Below are 16,588 nucleotides of genomic sequence, written 5' to 3'. Positions count from 1 at the left end.
GAACGTCATATAAATGGAATTGTCCAACACATAACCATTTGAGACTGACTGCTTTTACTCAGCATAATATCTTGGAGATTCATGCACATTGTTGCGTCAATCAGTAGTTTTATTCCTTGCCATTGTGTGGATATACCACAGTTTATCAGTTCACCTATTTAAGGACATTTCCATTGTTTTCAGTTTTTGGCTATTATAAATAAAGCTTCTACAAATATCTAGTACAGGTTTCTGTGTGGACATAAGTTTTTATTTCTCTAGGGCAGTGGTCCCCAACCTTTTTGACACCAGGGACCGGTTTTGTGGAAGACAATTTTTCTGCAGACCTGGTGGGGAGGGAGGATGGTTTTGGAATGAAACTGTTCCACCTCAGATCATCAGGCATTAGATTCTCATAAGGAACTCCCAACCTAGATCCCTTGCATGTGCAGTTCACAATAGGGTTCACGGACCTCAGGTGGTGCATTAGTCTGTTTTCACAATGCTGTAAAGAACTGCCTGAGACCGGGTCATTAAAGGAAAGAGATTTAGTTGACTCACAGTTCAGCATGGCTGGGGAGGCCTCAGGAAACTTATGGTGGAAGGTGAAAGGGAAGCAAGGCACCTTCTTCACAAAGTGACAGGAAGGAGAATGAACACAGGAGGAACTACCAAACAATTATAAATCATCAGATCTCATGAGAACTCACTCACAATTACGAGAACATCATGCGGGAAACCACCCCCATGATTCAGTTACCTCCACCTGATCTCTCCCTTAACACGTGGGGATTATAAAGATTATGGGGATTATAATTCAAGATGAGATTTTGGGTGGGGACATAGGCAGACCTTATCAGGTGGTAGTGCTTGCTCACCCACCACTCACTTCCTGCCATGCTGCCCAGTTCCTAATAGGCCACGGCCCATTACTGGTCTGCAGCCTGGGGGTTAGAGACCCCTGCTTTAGGATAAATACTTAGGAGAAGAATTGCTGGGTCCTAAGTTACACATACATGCTTAACTTTTTCAGAAACTACCAAACCGTTTTCCAGAGCGACTGTATCAGTTTGCATTCTGACTAGCAGTGTGGGAGTGTTTCAGTTGCTCTGCGTCTTTGTCAGTACTTGGTATTGTTAATATTTTTATTTTTGTCTTTCTAGAAGGGATATGGTGGTAGCTCGTCTGGTTCGCATTTGTATTTTTTAATGGCTAATGATATTGAACATCTTCTCATATACTTCTTTGCCATCTTGTGTGAAATGTTTGAGTTCATTACTCATTTTTAATTGGGTTGGTGGTTTTTTTGTTGTGGAGTTTGGGGAGTTCTTATATATTTTTCCCCCTCTGAATATGTAGCTTGTCTTTTTATTCTCTAGACAGTGCCATTGGCAAAGGAAAAGTTTTAAAATTTGATGAAGTTCAACTTATCAGTTTTTTATGAGTTGTTTTTTGTGTCATTTCTAAAAGCTCTTTACCTAATCCCAGATCACAAAGGTTTCCTTCTGCTTTTTTTCTAAAAGTTTTAGAGTGTTATGTTACACATTTAGATCTAAAATTCATTATAATTTATCTTTTTAAAAGGTATGAGGTTTAAAAAGGAGGTTCAGTTTTTGCATATGGATAACCACCAATTGTTCCAACACTATTTGTTGAAAAGATTATCCTTTCCCATTGAGCTGCCTTTGCATGTTTATCAAAGATCAAGTGGCTATATTTGCATGGGTCTATTTCTGGATTATATTCTGTTTCATTGTTCTGTGTGTATCATTTTGTCATTATCACACTTTCTTAATTACTGTAGCTTTATCCTAAGTCTTAAAATTGGGTAGTATATGCAATCCTTTCAGTTTTATTCTTTGTAAAAGTTAACTATTCTAATTCCTTTTCTCTTCCATATACATTTTAGAATTGGCTTGCTTTTATCTACAAAATGTCCTGCAGGGATTTTGTTTGATACTATGTTAAATTTATAGATTACTTTAGGAAGAATTGATATCTTTACTATGTTGAGTTTTCTAATCCATGAATGCAGAGTTGCTTTGTTAATTTAGGTCTTTGATTTCTTTCATTAGTGTTTCATAGTTCTCAACACACAGATCCTTTGTATGTTTTGTTAGATTATACATATTTCATTTTGGGGGGAGCTATAGGAAATAATATTGCTTTTAAATTTTGATTTTTAATTGTTTTTTGCATGTATATGAAATGTGATTGATTTTTGTGTTGACCTTGTGTCTAAACTCACTTATTAGTTCTAGGAGTATTTGTGTAGATTTCTGTCAAATTTTCTGCATACTTATGTTATCTGTGAATATGGACAGTATTATTTTTGCCTTTCCCAACTATACACCTTTTTAAAATTTATTTGTTTTCTTGCCTTATTGCATTGGCTAAGACTTTTAGTATGCTGAGTAGGAGTGGTGAGAGTGCTTGCCTGTTTTCCATCATGGGTGGAAAGTATTTCAGATTCCACCATTAAGTATGTTAGCTGTAAGGTTTTTGTAGATGCCTTTTTACCGAGTTAAGGATGTTCTTTTGTATTCCTAGTTTGCTAAGAGTTTTATTATGAATCTTTATTATGAACATTATTATGTTGTATTTTGAGAAATCCCTTTTCTGTATCTACTCATGTCATTATGTGATTTTTCTTTTTTGACTGTTAGTATAATGGATTACATTGATTGACTTTTTTCAAATATATAACTAGCCTTTCATTCTGAGGATAAACCATGTGGTTGTAGTGTATTATGCTTTTTTAAAAATAACAATTTTAAATGATGAACTTCAGCTTTTAAAAGTGTACAATTCAGTGTTTAGCATATTCACAAAGTTACACAACTGTCACCACTATCTAATTCCAAAATATTTGCATTGACCCAAAAGGAAACTCTGTACCTATTAATAATCACTACCCATTCTTCCTACTCTCTAGCCCCTGGAAACTACAAATCAACTTTCTGTCATTATGGAGATTTGCCTATTCTGGGCATTCATATAAATTAAATCATACAATATTTGGTCTTTTGTGTCTGGCTTCTTTCATCTAGCATAATGTTTTCATGGCTTATTCATGTCATAGCATGACTGTAACATGGCTCAGTACTTTATTACCAAAAATTCCATTGTATGGATATTCCACTTTGTGTATCTGTTCATCAGTTGACAGACATTTGAGTAATTTACACTTTGGGACTGTTATGAATAATGCTATGAATATTTGTGTGGAAGTTTTTGTGTGGACACATAGTTTCAGTTCTCTTGGGTATATACAGAGGAGTGGAATTACTGACTCACATAGTAATTCTATGTTTACCTTTTTGAGGAACTCCAAACTCTTTTCCAAAGGGCAGCACTATTTTACATTCCCCCTAGCAGTATGCGAGGGTTGCAATCTCTCCACATCCTTGCCAACACTTTGTCTGTCTTTTTCATTACAGCTGTTTTAATTGGTGTGAAGTTGTATGTCATGGTGGTTTTGATTTTCATCTCCCTAATGGGTAATGATGTTGAAGTTCTTCTCATGTGTTTATTGGCCATTTGTGTTTGTACTCTGAAGAAATGTCTATTCAAATCTTTTGCCCGCTTCTTAATTGGTTAGAGTATCTGTCTTTGTTCTTGAGTTGTAAGAGTTCTTTAAAAATTGTGGTTATTAACCCTGTTATCTGATATATGATTTTCAAATATTTTATCCTGTTCTGTAGTTTGTTATTTTACTTTCTTAATGGTGTTCTTTGAGGCACAAGTGTTTTCAATTTTGAGACAGTCCAGTTTACCTAGTTTTTGTTACTCGTGCCTTTGATATTATATCTGAGAATCCATTTGCTAACCCAAGGTCATAGGGGTTTACTCTGGTGTGGTTTTTTAATTCCCCTAAGAGTTTTATAATTTTGCTGTTATATATATATAGGCTTCTGATCCATTTTGACCTGTTTTGTGCATATGATGTGAGGTAGGGGTCAAATTCATTCTTTTGCACATGGCTTCCTTTGTTCCAGCATTATTTGTTGAAAAAAACGAGTCTTTCTCCCATTTAATCTTCCTGGCACCCTGTTGAAAATCAACTGGCTGAAATCATGAGAGTTTACCTCTCAGATCTGTATTTTATGACCTATATTGTCTATCCCTATGCTAGTACCACACTGTCTTCATTAGTGTCGCTTTGTAGTAAGTTTTGAAATCAGAAAGTTTGAGTATTCCAATTTGTTTTCATTTTTCAAGATTGTTTTTGCTATTGTGGATTTCTTGAATTTTCATTGAATTTTAGGATTAGTTTATCAATTTCTAGGCACAGGGGAAGGTAGCTAGGATTTTGATAGGGATTGCATGGAATCTGTAGAGCATATTTGTCAAGAATTGTCTTACCAATCTTAGTCCTTCTGATTGATAAACATAGGATATGTCTTTTCATTCATGTAGATTTTAATCTCTTTCAATAATGTTTTGTTCTGAAACTATTTTATTCCTTTTCATGCTATTGTAAGTGGAATTGTTTTCTTAGTTTTCAGATTATCATTGTTGGTGCATATGAATATACTTTTTGTTGTATCCTGTGAGCTTGTTGAACTTATTAGCTCTAATAAGTTTTTGTTTCTGTGAATACCTTAGGATTTTTCATATACAAAATTTTATCATATGCAAATAGAGATGGTTTTACTTCTTGCCTTCTGATTTGGTTTGGCTGCATCCCCACCAAATCTCAACTTGAATTGTATCTTCCAGAATTCCCCCGTGTTATGGGAGGGACCCGGGGGAGGTAATTAAGTCATGGGGGCCAGTCTTTCCCATGCTATTCTAGTAATAGTGAGGAAGTCTCCTGAGATCTGATGTGTTTATCAGGGGTTTCCACTTTTGGTTCTTCCTCATTTTTTCTTGCTGCTGCCATCTAAGAAGTGCCTTTTGCCTCCGGCCATGATTCTGAGGTCTCCGCAGCCATGTGGTACTAAATCCAATTAAACTTCTTTTTCTTCCCAGTCTCGGGTGTGTCTTTATCAGCAGCATGAAAACAGACTAATACACCTTCCAATCTAAATGGCTTTTTTTCCTTACCTAATTGTCCTTGCCAAAACCTCTAGTATGGTGTTGAATGGAAGTGACAAGAGTGGATATCTTTGTTTTTATTTGTAATCACCTTTAATTTTCCTGCTCTCTTACTGCTTTTTTGGTCCTGTCATTTTTCTTTTTTTTATTTCAAAAAAAATGACATTTATTATGGATTTTGTAATCAGTATATAATTATATATTTAAATTTTGCTTTACATACCTAAGATTACAGCCAAGGAGGTTACCCATAATTTCACATTTTATCACCAGCTGCTTGTGCTATTCTATATTTGAAAATATTCACTCTTAGTATTTACTTCAAACAGTGATCTATAACTTTGTTTAAACAATAATAATTAAGGGCCTTTTCTTCTTTGGGACAATAAAAAATTAAATGATGTATTGAAGATACTACTAAGGAAACTCTACTTTTTGATTATGGCCTCTGCATTGAAGAGCTGTAGGAATTTTCCTAATTGTCAGATCTTCCCACAACCTCTCTGTTCAAAGAAATAACATCTTTGAAATAATTTGTGTGAGTACTTTACAAATCACAAGTTGATTCACAAGACCATATTACCATAATCACTAATTTTCAAAAGTCTCCTAAATATTTTGTATATCACTTTTCTTGATTATAAAATGTCAATAATATGGACACGCTCTTAATATAACACAATATTAAATCAGTTTCCCATCAACTCACCAAAGTCATTTAGTAATTATATTGGCCATTTCCACTGATTGGCAGGAGGCTCTTCCCCTAAGGCTCCCATGGTTTTTCACTGCATCATTTTCCTCACCAGACTTAGTTAATTTTCAACCTGAGGAATCACCTCTTCTTACTTCATCACCTTGAGGTTGGTCTTCTAATTTATTAACATCTGGTTCTACTTTAACCATAGCCAGCTTCTCATTTGTAATCTGTATACTTTCTATGTGCTGCATTTTCAGGGATTTGCTCAAGAACATCAACAATCTTTGTGTACAATATTCTCAGCCTCTCTTATGGACTCTTGCATATAGCCAATCCCACAAGGCCAGTGGTCTTCAGCACACCCACTATGACAGTGCCAACAAGCCAATGACCTGCCATTTTTCTTGAAGTCTTTAATCAGGCTGAATTTTATTTTGCTGTGTCCTCTCCCTCTCCCCCCATCTCCCCTACTCCTCCCATCTCCCCCTGTCCCCCTCTCCCCATCTCCCCGTCTCCCCCTCTCCCTCTCTCTCCCCGCCCCAGCCTCTCTCCCCCTCCGTCTTTCCGTTCTTCCCCCCACAACCAAGAAACATGTATGGGGGGTGTGTGTGTGTGTGTGTGTATTTTTTTTTTTTTTTTTTGAGATGGAGTCTCGCTCTGTCGCCCAGGCTGGAGTGCAGTGGTGCAATCTTGGCTCACTGCAAGCTCTGCCTCCCGAGTTCACGCCATTCTCCTGCCTCAGCCTCCCAAGTAGCTGGGACTACAGGCATCCACCACCACACCTGGCTAATTTTTTTGTATTTTTAGGAGAGACGGGGTTTCACCATGTTAGCCAGGATGGTCTCGATCTCCTGACCTCGTTGATCCACCAGCCTTGGCCTCCCAAAGTGCTGGGATTACAGGTGTGAGCCACCGTCCCCGGCCTGGGTTGTATATATTTTTATGGGTACACAGCTAAAACTGTTTTTTTTATTTTGCCCTCACACTTGAGTAATGGTTTGGCTGGATATGGAATTCCAGGCTTCAATATTTTCTTTCAGAATTCTGTGTGTGTTATTTTATCCTTTTGTAACTTTTAAGTTAACCATTTTGGTTCTCATACCAAAGAGTTGTCCTCTTAGAAGCTTGTAATTTCCTTTTTCTATTTGGAGTTTACAGTTTTCACAAGTATGTGTCTGTGAGTTTACCGTTTTCACAGTCATTATTACCATTTGCTATTTGGCGGACCATTTTATCTGAGCATATCAATACTATTCTAAAATACTTATATGTGTATATGTCTAGTTGTGTGAATATATGCACACATACATATTTATTATGGATATGTGTGCACATATATATGTCTACATCTGTATGTGTGTTTTAAATCCATTTTATCCTGTAAGTTTCATCTCTTTAGACCTTCTATTAAGTGAATATTATATTACACTTAATAGAAGTACCTAGCTTTTTTTTGTCTCTTAGGTTATAAAAACCTATCTTTTTATTCTATAATTTAAAGATTCTTCAGTTTAGTCTTCTAAATTATAATTTGTCTGTAATACGTCTATTTATGAATACTTTTTTTTTTTTTGACAGAGTCTCACTCTGTTACCCAGGCTGGAGTGCAGTGGTGGGATCTAGGCTCACTGCAACCTCGACCTCCCAGGTTCAAGTAATTCTTCTGCCTCAACCTCCCAGTAGCTGGGACTACAGGCGTGTGCCACCACGCCCGGCTAATTTTTGGATTTTTTTGATAGAGATAGGGTTTCACCATGTTGGCAAGGCTGGCCTCAAACTCCTGACCTCAAGTGATCTGCCCGCTTCGGCCTCCCAAAGTGCTGGAATTTCAGGTGTGAGCCACTGCACCCAGCCTAATTTTCTTTTTTTCATAACAATAGTTTTGTTTTTTTCAGTTAGCTATGCGGAGCTGATCTGTGTCTTTCTCATCTCCCCTGATTACTCCCTCCCTGCCCTGTCCCCTACTCTCATCCCTACACCTGAGAATATAAGAATTGTAGGTCCTTTCTTCAGAAAGTAATCCCCCTGTGCACATTCACAGAAAATTTTGTACATAATGTGTGATTCTAGAATGTCTAAAAGCTCATTTATGACCTCTAGATCCTTGCTATTCAAAGTGCTGCTGTAGAAACAGCTACATTGGTCCTGTCTGGTAGCTGGTTAGAAATGCAGAATCTCAGGGCCTGTGCCAGATACCAAATTGGAATCTTCGTTTTAACAAGATCCCTTGTGATTTATTTGATATTCAAGTTTGAGAAGCATTGCTGTAGGAGGTTAGAAACCTCTGTGACGTATGTGATATATATTCTTTTCCTATTGTGTTACCTTTTACATATCTAAAGTATCATCGACAGCACTTTTTAAAAAAAAAAAAAATCATGACTTGATCACCAAAATTGTAAAGTAGAAATATTTTGAAGTAGTTACAATATAGTATAGTATTTGAATAGCAAGCTATGCTATATGAAGTAGCAGGAGGCAAGCAGGGACTGATATATACACTCATCCTTGTAACAATAGCAAACAGTTACATAGTAGTTACTATGAGCCAGGCAGCATTCTAATCATTGTGTTTTTGTTTATGTATTTGTGTTTGTATATATGTGTCTTAGTCCATTTGGAGCACTGTAACAAAATACCATACACTGAGTGGCTTATAAAGAATAGAAATTTCTCATAGTTCTGGTGGCTGGGAAGTCCAGCATTGAGGCACTGGCAGATTTGGTGTCTGGTAAGGGCTCACTTTCTGATTCATAGACAGTGTCTTTTTGCTGTGCCCTCACATGGCAAAAGAGGCTAGCTAGTTCTCTGGGGTCCCTTTTATAAGGACACTAATCCCATTCTTGAGGGCAGAGCCCTCATGACCTAATCACCTCATGAGGTACAAAGACTCCACCTCCTAATACTATAACCTTAGGAGTTAGGATTTCAACCATATGAATTTGGGGAGGGATACAAATATTCAGACTCTGTGAACGTATGTATGTATATGTATTTACACAGATTCATTTGCTTATCATTTGTTAATAATGATATATAATGACATATAAATCATTAACAAATATATAATATAGTAAGACAGACCTAAGTTTGGATATTAGTTGTATGTCTTAGTTGTGTCCTTGAGCAAGTTATTTACTATATCTGAAGTTTAGTTTCTTCATTGGTAAACTGGAGACAATATCTACCTCAAATATTTGTTCTAATAGCTAAGTAAATTAAAATTTGGGAAAGTACGTACGTTAATTTGCTTATCATTTGTTAAGCAAATGAATCTGTGTAAATAAATGCATATACACACATCAGCTTCGATACTATTTCCATTTTACAGATAAGGAAGCTGAGGAACAAAAGGGTTAAGTATCTTAGCCAAGGTCACATAATTAGTAAATGGAAGATCTAGGATTTGAATCAAGATAGCATAACCTAAAATTTGTGCTCTTAACCGTTACACTATATTGCTCTTTTATAGTTGTACTTGGAGATCTCCATAAACCAAATGCAGCTCAAAAGCAAGCTGATTAATTCCTTATACATTTACCTTTTAAAATTTATTACTAGAACTCATCTGCTTGTGGTGCTGATAGATGAGCCAGATATGCCAGATCATTAATTCTTTCTGAATTACTTTTGGTTTGCTATTAATTGAGATTTCTAAATGGCAAGAAGCTAGATTATTGGATTTTATACTACCTACCCTCAAGGTTTGATATAAGGTTATTAAATAACTTATGCAAATACTTTCTACATTAAATATTAATTTTCTCCCATCTCCAGTAGATGGACAAAAGACGATTTATAGAAACAGTACTTGGATGGTTAATAAAATCAGAACAAAGATTATCTTCAAAAGCAGTCAGAGAAATACAAAGAAATACTACCTATTAATTTAGTAAATATATAAAAATGAAACTGTTTTATCAAATATTCAATAAAGACATAAAAATAAAATGTGATTAGTGTTTAATGAAATGAGAATTCATACTTGATAAGTAGAAATGTTCATCTTTGCCGATGGGTTTGTTGGTATTATTTGACATATCATGGCCTTCTTTTCCTTATCACTTTTTTTCATAAACTATTTCCTAATTTTGAACATTAAATTGTTGGCAGTTTTGTTCACATAATGCTGTAATTAACATGCCTTTATCTTTGTTTGAATGTTTATTATTTATGGTTTATAAAAGTAGAATTACTAGGTCAAAGATTGGAGTGTTTTCCAAGCTCTCATTAAAAATAATACCTAATTTGTATTGAATGCTTACCATGTGCAGTCATTGCTCTAAATGCTTTACATATATATGAACTCATTTAATCTTTACATCAAAAATATAAGATGGACCCTATTTTAACTCTGTTTTACAGGAAATTGAGCCACAGTGGAATTAAAATAATTTTCTTAAAGTCACACAGTTACAGCCAGGATTTGTTTTCCAGAAAGATTATACTACTTTACGCTTCTGCTCATAGAATTTGAGATTATATACCCTCTTATGACCTCTGCAGTAAAATGTTGTGATAATTGCACAATAGCAGTGAGCACAACTAGAACCTCTAAATTATGGTCTCTAAATATCATTCCTCACTGAAACGATCCAGGGGTCATTGGATGAATGACTGATTTCCATTCTAGGGCAGAAAATACAAGAGAAACCAGGGATGTTCTGTTGTATCAGAAAGCAAGGAAGCTACCAAAGACTAGTAGTTCCAGCCACAAGGACACAACAGCCAATAAAAGGGGCTCCCAGTGACCAAAAGATGAGAGAATTTGAACATGATAAAAGAATATAAGGAAGTCAGTTGGTTGAAATGCACTGAATTTATAAAAACTCTTTGGTTTATAACAATAGATGTGTAATAAGGAACACAAACACACACACACCACTACAACACCAGTGAATTACTGGATACAGTAAAAACAAATAGGCACTAACTCCATACATACTCTGATAACAAGCAATTATGAAGAAAGAACTAAACATTTACCCTCTTTCTCTGTATGAACTCTGGTTATAGGTTAAGCAAATAACCTTATTTATTGAGGGAAACTTCCTTGCAGAATTTTAGTTAATGAATGTGGAAGTAATGACAGGATTAGAATATCATTTTGCCATCCCCAATGAAATAATTTATTCAGGCTATGATCATCAGTGGATGAAAGCATTAGACATATGGTCATGTGAGAACTTCTCAATGGAGGAATCAGTCTGCCCTACCTGGACCTATTGCTTAATCTCAGTCTTATGAAAAGTAGGGTAAGGAGATAGTGTATGTCTTCTGCTGTCATACGTATGAAACATACAGCATAAGCTCTGAAGTTTTCCAGCCAAAAATGTTGAGCCTGTGTCAAATTAAGATCAAGCTTCTGTAGCAGGGTTTGGCAAAACCTGGCCTTTCAGTCAAATTCTACCTAATGACTGTTTTCAAATAACGTTGTTTTGTTTTGTTTTTTAAACACAGCCACTCTGAATCATTTACATATTGTCTGTAGCTGCTTTTGTGCTGCAGTGACAGAGTTGAGTAGTTGCAACAGAAACCGTATGGCCCATAGAGCCTAAAATATTTACTACCTTGTCCTTTCACAGAAAAGGCATCTTGATCCTTGAGCTAGATGAACCAAAGTTAACTGACATCAGAAAGAAGCAACACCACAAAATATGGGCCTTTTACAGGACAGATGATCTGGCTTCTTTAACTAGTCAGTGGTATGGAAAATGAGGGAGTATCACTCTAGGCTAAGAGAAACTTAAGCACAACAACCAAATGAAATCTCGAGACTGTTTTGATTCTGCTTCAAATAAGCAAACTGAAAAAACAGGAGACAATCAGGAAAATCTGATTATTGCCTGGCTATATTAAATATCATCAAGATTTATTATGAATTTTAAGTAGTAGCATTATAGACAGGTGGATAACATATTTTGAGAGATATGTATATGGAGGTAAAATGATATGTGGCATTTGCTTCAACATACTTCACAAAAAGAAAAATACAGCAAAGACAAATTGATCTCAAGATTCTTTGATGTCAAGCCTCATATACTTTATACTGTATCATCATGCCATCATTACTATCTATAGTAGGTTTTAGTGTTGCCTCCTAGGTTGCTCTGCACAACCGCTACCAACCTCTCTTTTAAATGCCCTAATTCCTTGGTTTCTTTGTCAATGTAAGCACACCCTTGTGTGCTTACTCCTATTTCCGTTATATCTAAGCACAATTGACAGAGGGACATCCATCAAGACTGGATCTGTATCTTCTGGTCTTGGTGGTAGAAAAGCCTCATATTTGATACTTGATTCTGTTCTTCAGTAACTATGAGATTTAGTCCTGACAGGTTAATTTTTTAGTCTCAACATCCTGGGCCTTAAAAGGGGGAATATCAGTTACTCCTGGAATTGTTTCAAAATTAAAGGATACGTTTGTTCTGTAAATAATGAAATTATTAACCCAAATGAGACCCATATGTATTTTGGAAGGTATAGTTAGGGAACTGATGCATGATCTTTATAATAAGACAGACCTAAGTTTGGATATTAGTTGTATGTCTTAGTCGTGTCCTTGAGCAAGTTATTTACTATATCTGAAGTTTAGTTTCTTCACTGGTAAACTGGAGACAATATCTACCTCAAATATTTGTTCTAATAACTAAGTAAATTAAAATTTTGGAAAATACATAGTATAGCAACAGATACATGCTAAATATTTTTTCTTTTTTTTTCATTTGGGGAAATATACCTGTATAGTATAGCTAGATATATTTACATTGGATAACTTAAAAAACTTTTTTTGAATATCAAATGGTATGATTAATAAGAATTATGCAGAACTTACATGAAGAAAATTCCTCTAACATAAAGAGGATACTAAATGGAGAGATATCCTTTTTTTTGGATAGGCATGTACAATATTGTTAAGGGGTCCTTTCTATTTTTTTAATTAAAAATTTTTTATTTCAATAGGCTTTTGGGGAACAGGTGGTGTTTGGTTACATGAATAAGTTGTTTAGTGGTGATTTCTGGGATTTTGGTGCACCCGTCCCAAGCAGTGTATACTGTGCCAAATTACCCAATGTGTAGACTTTTATTGCTCACCCCCCTCACCCTTTTCTCTGAGTCCCCAAAGTCCATTGTATCATTCTTATGCCTTTGAGCCCTCATAGGTTAGCTCCCATTTATGAATGAGAACATTAAATGTTTGATTTTTCCATTCCTGAGTTATTTCACATAGAATAATGGTCTCCAGTTCCATCCAGGTTGCTGCAAATGCCATTATTTTATTCTTTTTTATGGCTGAGTAGTATTCCATGTTGTATGTATACCACATTTTCTTTATCCACTTGTTGATTGATGGGACTTTGCGCAGGTTCCTCATTTTTGCAATTGTGAATTGTACTGCTATAAATATGCATGTTCAAGTATCTTTTTCATGACTTCTTTTCCTCTGGGTAGATACCTAGTAGTGGGCTTTGCTGTATCAAATGGTAGATCTACTTTTAGTTCTTTAAGAGATCTCCACACAGTTTTCCATAGTGCTTGTACTAGTTTACATTCCCACTGGCAGTGTAAAAGTTTTCCCTGTTCGCACGTTCCATGCCAACATCTGTTATTTTATGATTTCTTGATTATGGCCATTCTTGCAGGAGTAAGGTGGTACTGCATTGTGGTTTTGATTTGCATTTCCCTGATCATTAGTGATGTTGAGCATTTTTTTCATGTTTATTGGCCATTTGTATATCCTCTTTTAAGAATTGTTTATTCATGTCCTTAGCAGACTTTTCAATAGGATTATTTTTTTTTTTTTTCTTACTGGTCTGAGTTCCTTGTAGATTCTAGATATTAGTCCTTTGTTGGATGCATAGTTAGGGAAGATTTTGTCCCACTCTGTGGGTTGTCTGTTTACTCTGCTAATTATTTCTTTTGCTTTACAGAAGCTTTTTAGTTTAATTAAGTCCCATCTATTTGTCTTTGTTTTTGTGGCATTTGCTTTTGGGTTCTTTGCCATGAAGTCTTTGCCTAAGCCAGTGTCTAGAAGGGTTTTTCAAATGTTATCTTCTCGAATTTTTATGGTTTCAGGTCTTAGATTTAAGTCCTTGATCCATGTTGAGTTGATTTTTACATAAAGTGAAAGATGAGGATCCAGTTTCATTCTTTTACATGTGACCTCCCAATTATCCCAGCACCATTTGTTGAATAGGGTGTCCTTTCCCCACTTCATGCATGTTTTTGTTTGCTTTGTCAAAGATCAGTTGACTGTAAGTGTTAGGCTTTATTTCTGGGTTCTCTATTGTGTTCCATTGGTCAACGTGCCTTTTTCTTTGTTTTTGTTTTTTTTTGTTTGTTTGTTTTTGATGAAGTCTTCCTCTGTCGCACAAGCTGGAGTGTAGTGGTGTGATCTCAATTCACTGAACCCTCCGCCTCTGGGGTTCAAACAATTCTCCTGCCTCAGCCTCCTGAGTAGCTGGGACCACAGGTGTGCATCACCACGCCTGGCTAATTTTTGTATATTTAGTAGAGACAGGGTTTCACCATGTTGGCCAGGCTGGTCTTGAATTTCTGACCTCAAGTGATCCTCCCACCTTGGCCTCCCAAAGTGGTGGGATTACAGGAGTGAACCACTGCGCTAGGCCTACATGCCTACTTTTATATCAGTACCATGCTGTTTTGGTGACTGTAGCCTCACAGTATAGTTTGAAGTCAGGTCATGTGATGCCTCTAGATTTGTTCTTTTTGCTTAGTCTAGCTTTGGCTATGTGGGCTCTTTTTTGGTTTCATATGAATTTTAGGATTATTTTTTCTAGTTCTGTGAAAAATGATAGTGGTATTTTGATGGGAATTGCTTTGAATTTGTAGACTGCTTTTGGCAGTGTGGTCATTTTCACAATATTGATTCTACCCATCCATGAGCATGGGATGTGTTTCCTTTTGTTTGAGTGGTCTGTGATTTCTTTCAGCAGTGTTTTGTAGTTTTCCTTTTAGAGGTCTTTCACCTCCTTGATTAGGTATATTCCTAAGTTTTTTTTTTTTCAGCTATTGCAAAAGGGTTGGGTCCTTGATTTAATTATCAGCCTGGTTACTGTTGGTGTATAGTGGTGCTACTGATTTGTGTAGATTAAATTTGTATCCTGAAACTTTCCTGAATTCATTTATCAGTTCTAGGAGCTTTCGGGATGAATTTTTAGGGTTTGCTGGGTATAGGATTCTATCATTGGCAAACATTGACAGTTTGACTTCCTTTTTACTAATTTGGATGCCCTTTGTCTCTTGTCTGATTGCTCTGGCTAGGACTTCCAGTACTATGTTGAATGGAAGTGGTGAAAGTGGGCATCCTTGAATAGAAGTAGTCAAAGTGGGCAATCTTCTTCCTGTTCTCAGGGGAAATGCTTTCAACTTTCCCCGTTCAGTATAATGTTGGCTATGGGTTTGTCATAGATGGCTTTTATTGCCTTAATGTATGTACCTTCTATGTTGATTCCACTGAGGGTTTTAATTATAAAGGGATGCTGGATTTTATCAAATGCTTTTTCTGTGTCTATTGAGATGATTGTGATTTTTGTTTTTAATTTTTATGTGATGTATTACATTTATTGACTTGTGTATGTTAAACTATTTCTGCATTTCTGATATGAAACCCGCTTGATCATGGTGGGTTATCTTTTTATATGCTATGGGATTTGGTTAGCTGGCATTTTGTTGGGGGTTTTTGTATCTGTGATCATCAGGGATATTGGTCTGTAGTTTTCTTTGTTATGTCCTTCCCTGGTTTTGTTATTAGGGTGATGCTGGTGGCTTCATAGAATGATGTAGGGAAGATTCCTTCTTTCTCTATCTTTGGAATAGTGTTAATGGGATTGGTACCAGTTCTTCTTTGAATGTGTGATAGAATTCAGCTGTGAATCCGTCTGGTCTTGGACTTTTTTTGTGAACAATTTTTTAATTATTTCAGCCTTGCTGCTTGTTATTGGTCTGTTCAGAGTTTCTGTTTCCTCCTATTTTTCAGGAATTTATTCATCTCCTCTAGGTTTTCTCATTTGTGTGCATAAAGGTGTTTGTAGTAGCCTTGAATGATCTTTTGTATTTCTGTGATATCAGTTGTAATATCTCCCATTTCATTTCTAATGAAGCTTATTTGGATCTTCTCTCTTCTTGCTTAATCTCACTAATGGTCTGTTAACTTTATTTATCTTTTCAAAGAACCAGCTTTTTGTTTTATATATATTTTGTATTGTTTTTATTTGTTTCAAATTCATTTAGTTCTGCTCTGATCTTTATTTCTTTTCTTCTGCTGGGTTTGGTTTGTTCTTGTTTCTCTAGTTCCTCGAGATGTGACCTTAAATTGTCTATTTGTGCTCTTTCAGACTTTTTGATGTAGGTGGTTAATGTTATGAATTTTCCTCATAGTACTGCTTTTGCTGTATCCCAGAGGTTTTGATAGGTTGTGTCACTATTGTTGTGCCCTTCAAATAATTTTGAAATTTCCATCTTGATTTCATTGTTGACCCAATTATCATTCAGGAGCAGGTTATTTAATTTCCATCCGTTTGCATGGTTTTGAGGATTCCTTTTGGAGTTGATTTCCAATTTTATTCCACTGTAGTCTGAAAGAGTACTTGATAAAATTTTTATTTTCTTAAATTTATTGAGACTCATTTGTGGCCTTTCATTTGGTCTATCTTGGAGACTGTTCATGTGCTGATAAATAGAATGTATATTCTACAGCTGTTGGGTGGAATATTCTGTAAATATCTGTTAAGTCCATTTGTTTTTAGGATATAGTTGAAGTCCATTGTTTCTTTGTTGACTTTCTGTCTTAATGACCTATCTAGTGCTGTCAGTAGAGTACTGAAGTCCGCCACTAATAGTGTGTTG

The 16,588-nt window shown here is 35.8% G+C and overlaps 1 protein-coding gene and 1 pseudogene across 2 annotated transcripts in view; one reads left to right on the top strand and one right to left on the bottom strand.

Moving 5' to 3' along the window:
• Positions 1-16,588, top strand: part of LRP12 (LDL receptor related protein 12) — a 97,299-nt gene that overhangs the window by 16,245 nt on the left and 64,466 nt on the right. The window lies entirely within an intron of this gene.
• On the bottom strand, positions 5,484-6,293 carry LOC129486998 (NADH dehydrogenase [ubiquinone] 1 alpha subcomplex subunit 5-like; annotated as a pseudogene).

The sequence above is a fragment of the Symphalangus syndactylus genome, chromosome 7, assembly GCF_028878055.3.
Source record: "Symphalangus syndactylus isolate Jambi chromosome 7, NHGRI_mSymSyn1-v2.1_pri, whole genome shotgun sequence".
Taxonomy (NCBI): Eukaryota; Metazoa; Chordata; class Mammalia; order Primates; family Hylobatidae; genus Symphalangus; species Symphalangus syndactylus.
The sequence above is the reverse complement of the archived record's forward strand: the minus strand, read 5'-3'. Positions and strand labels throughout refer to the sequence as shown.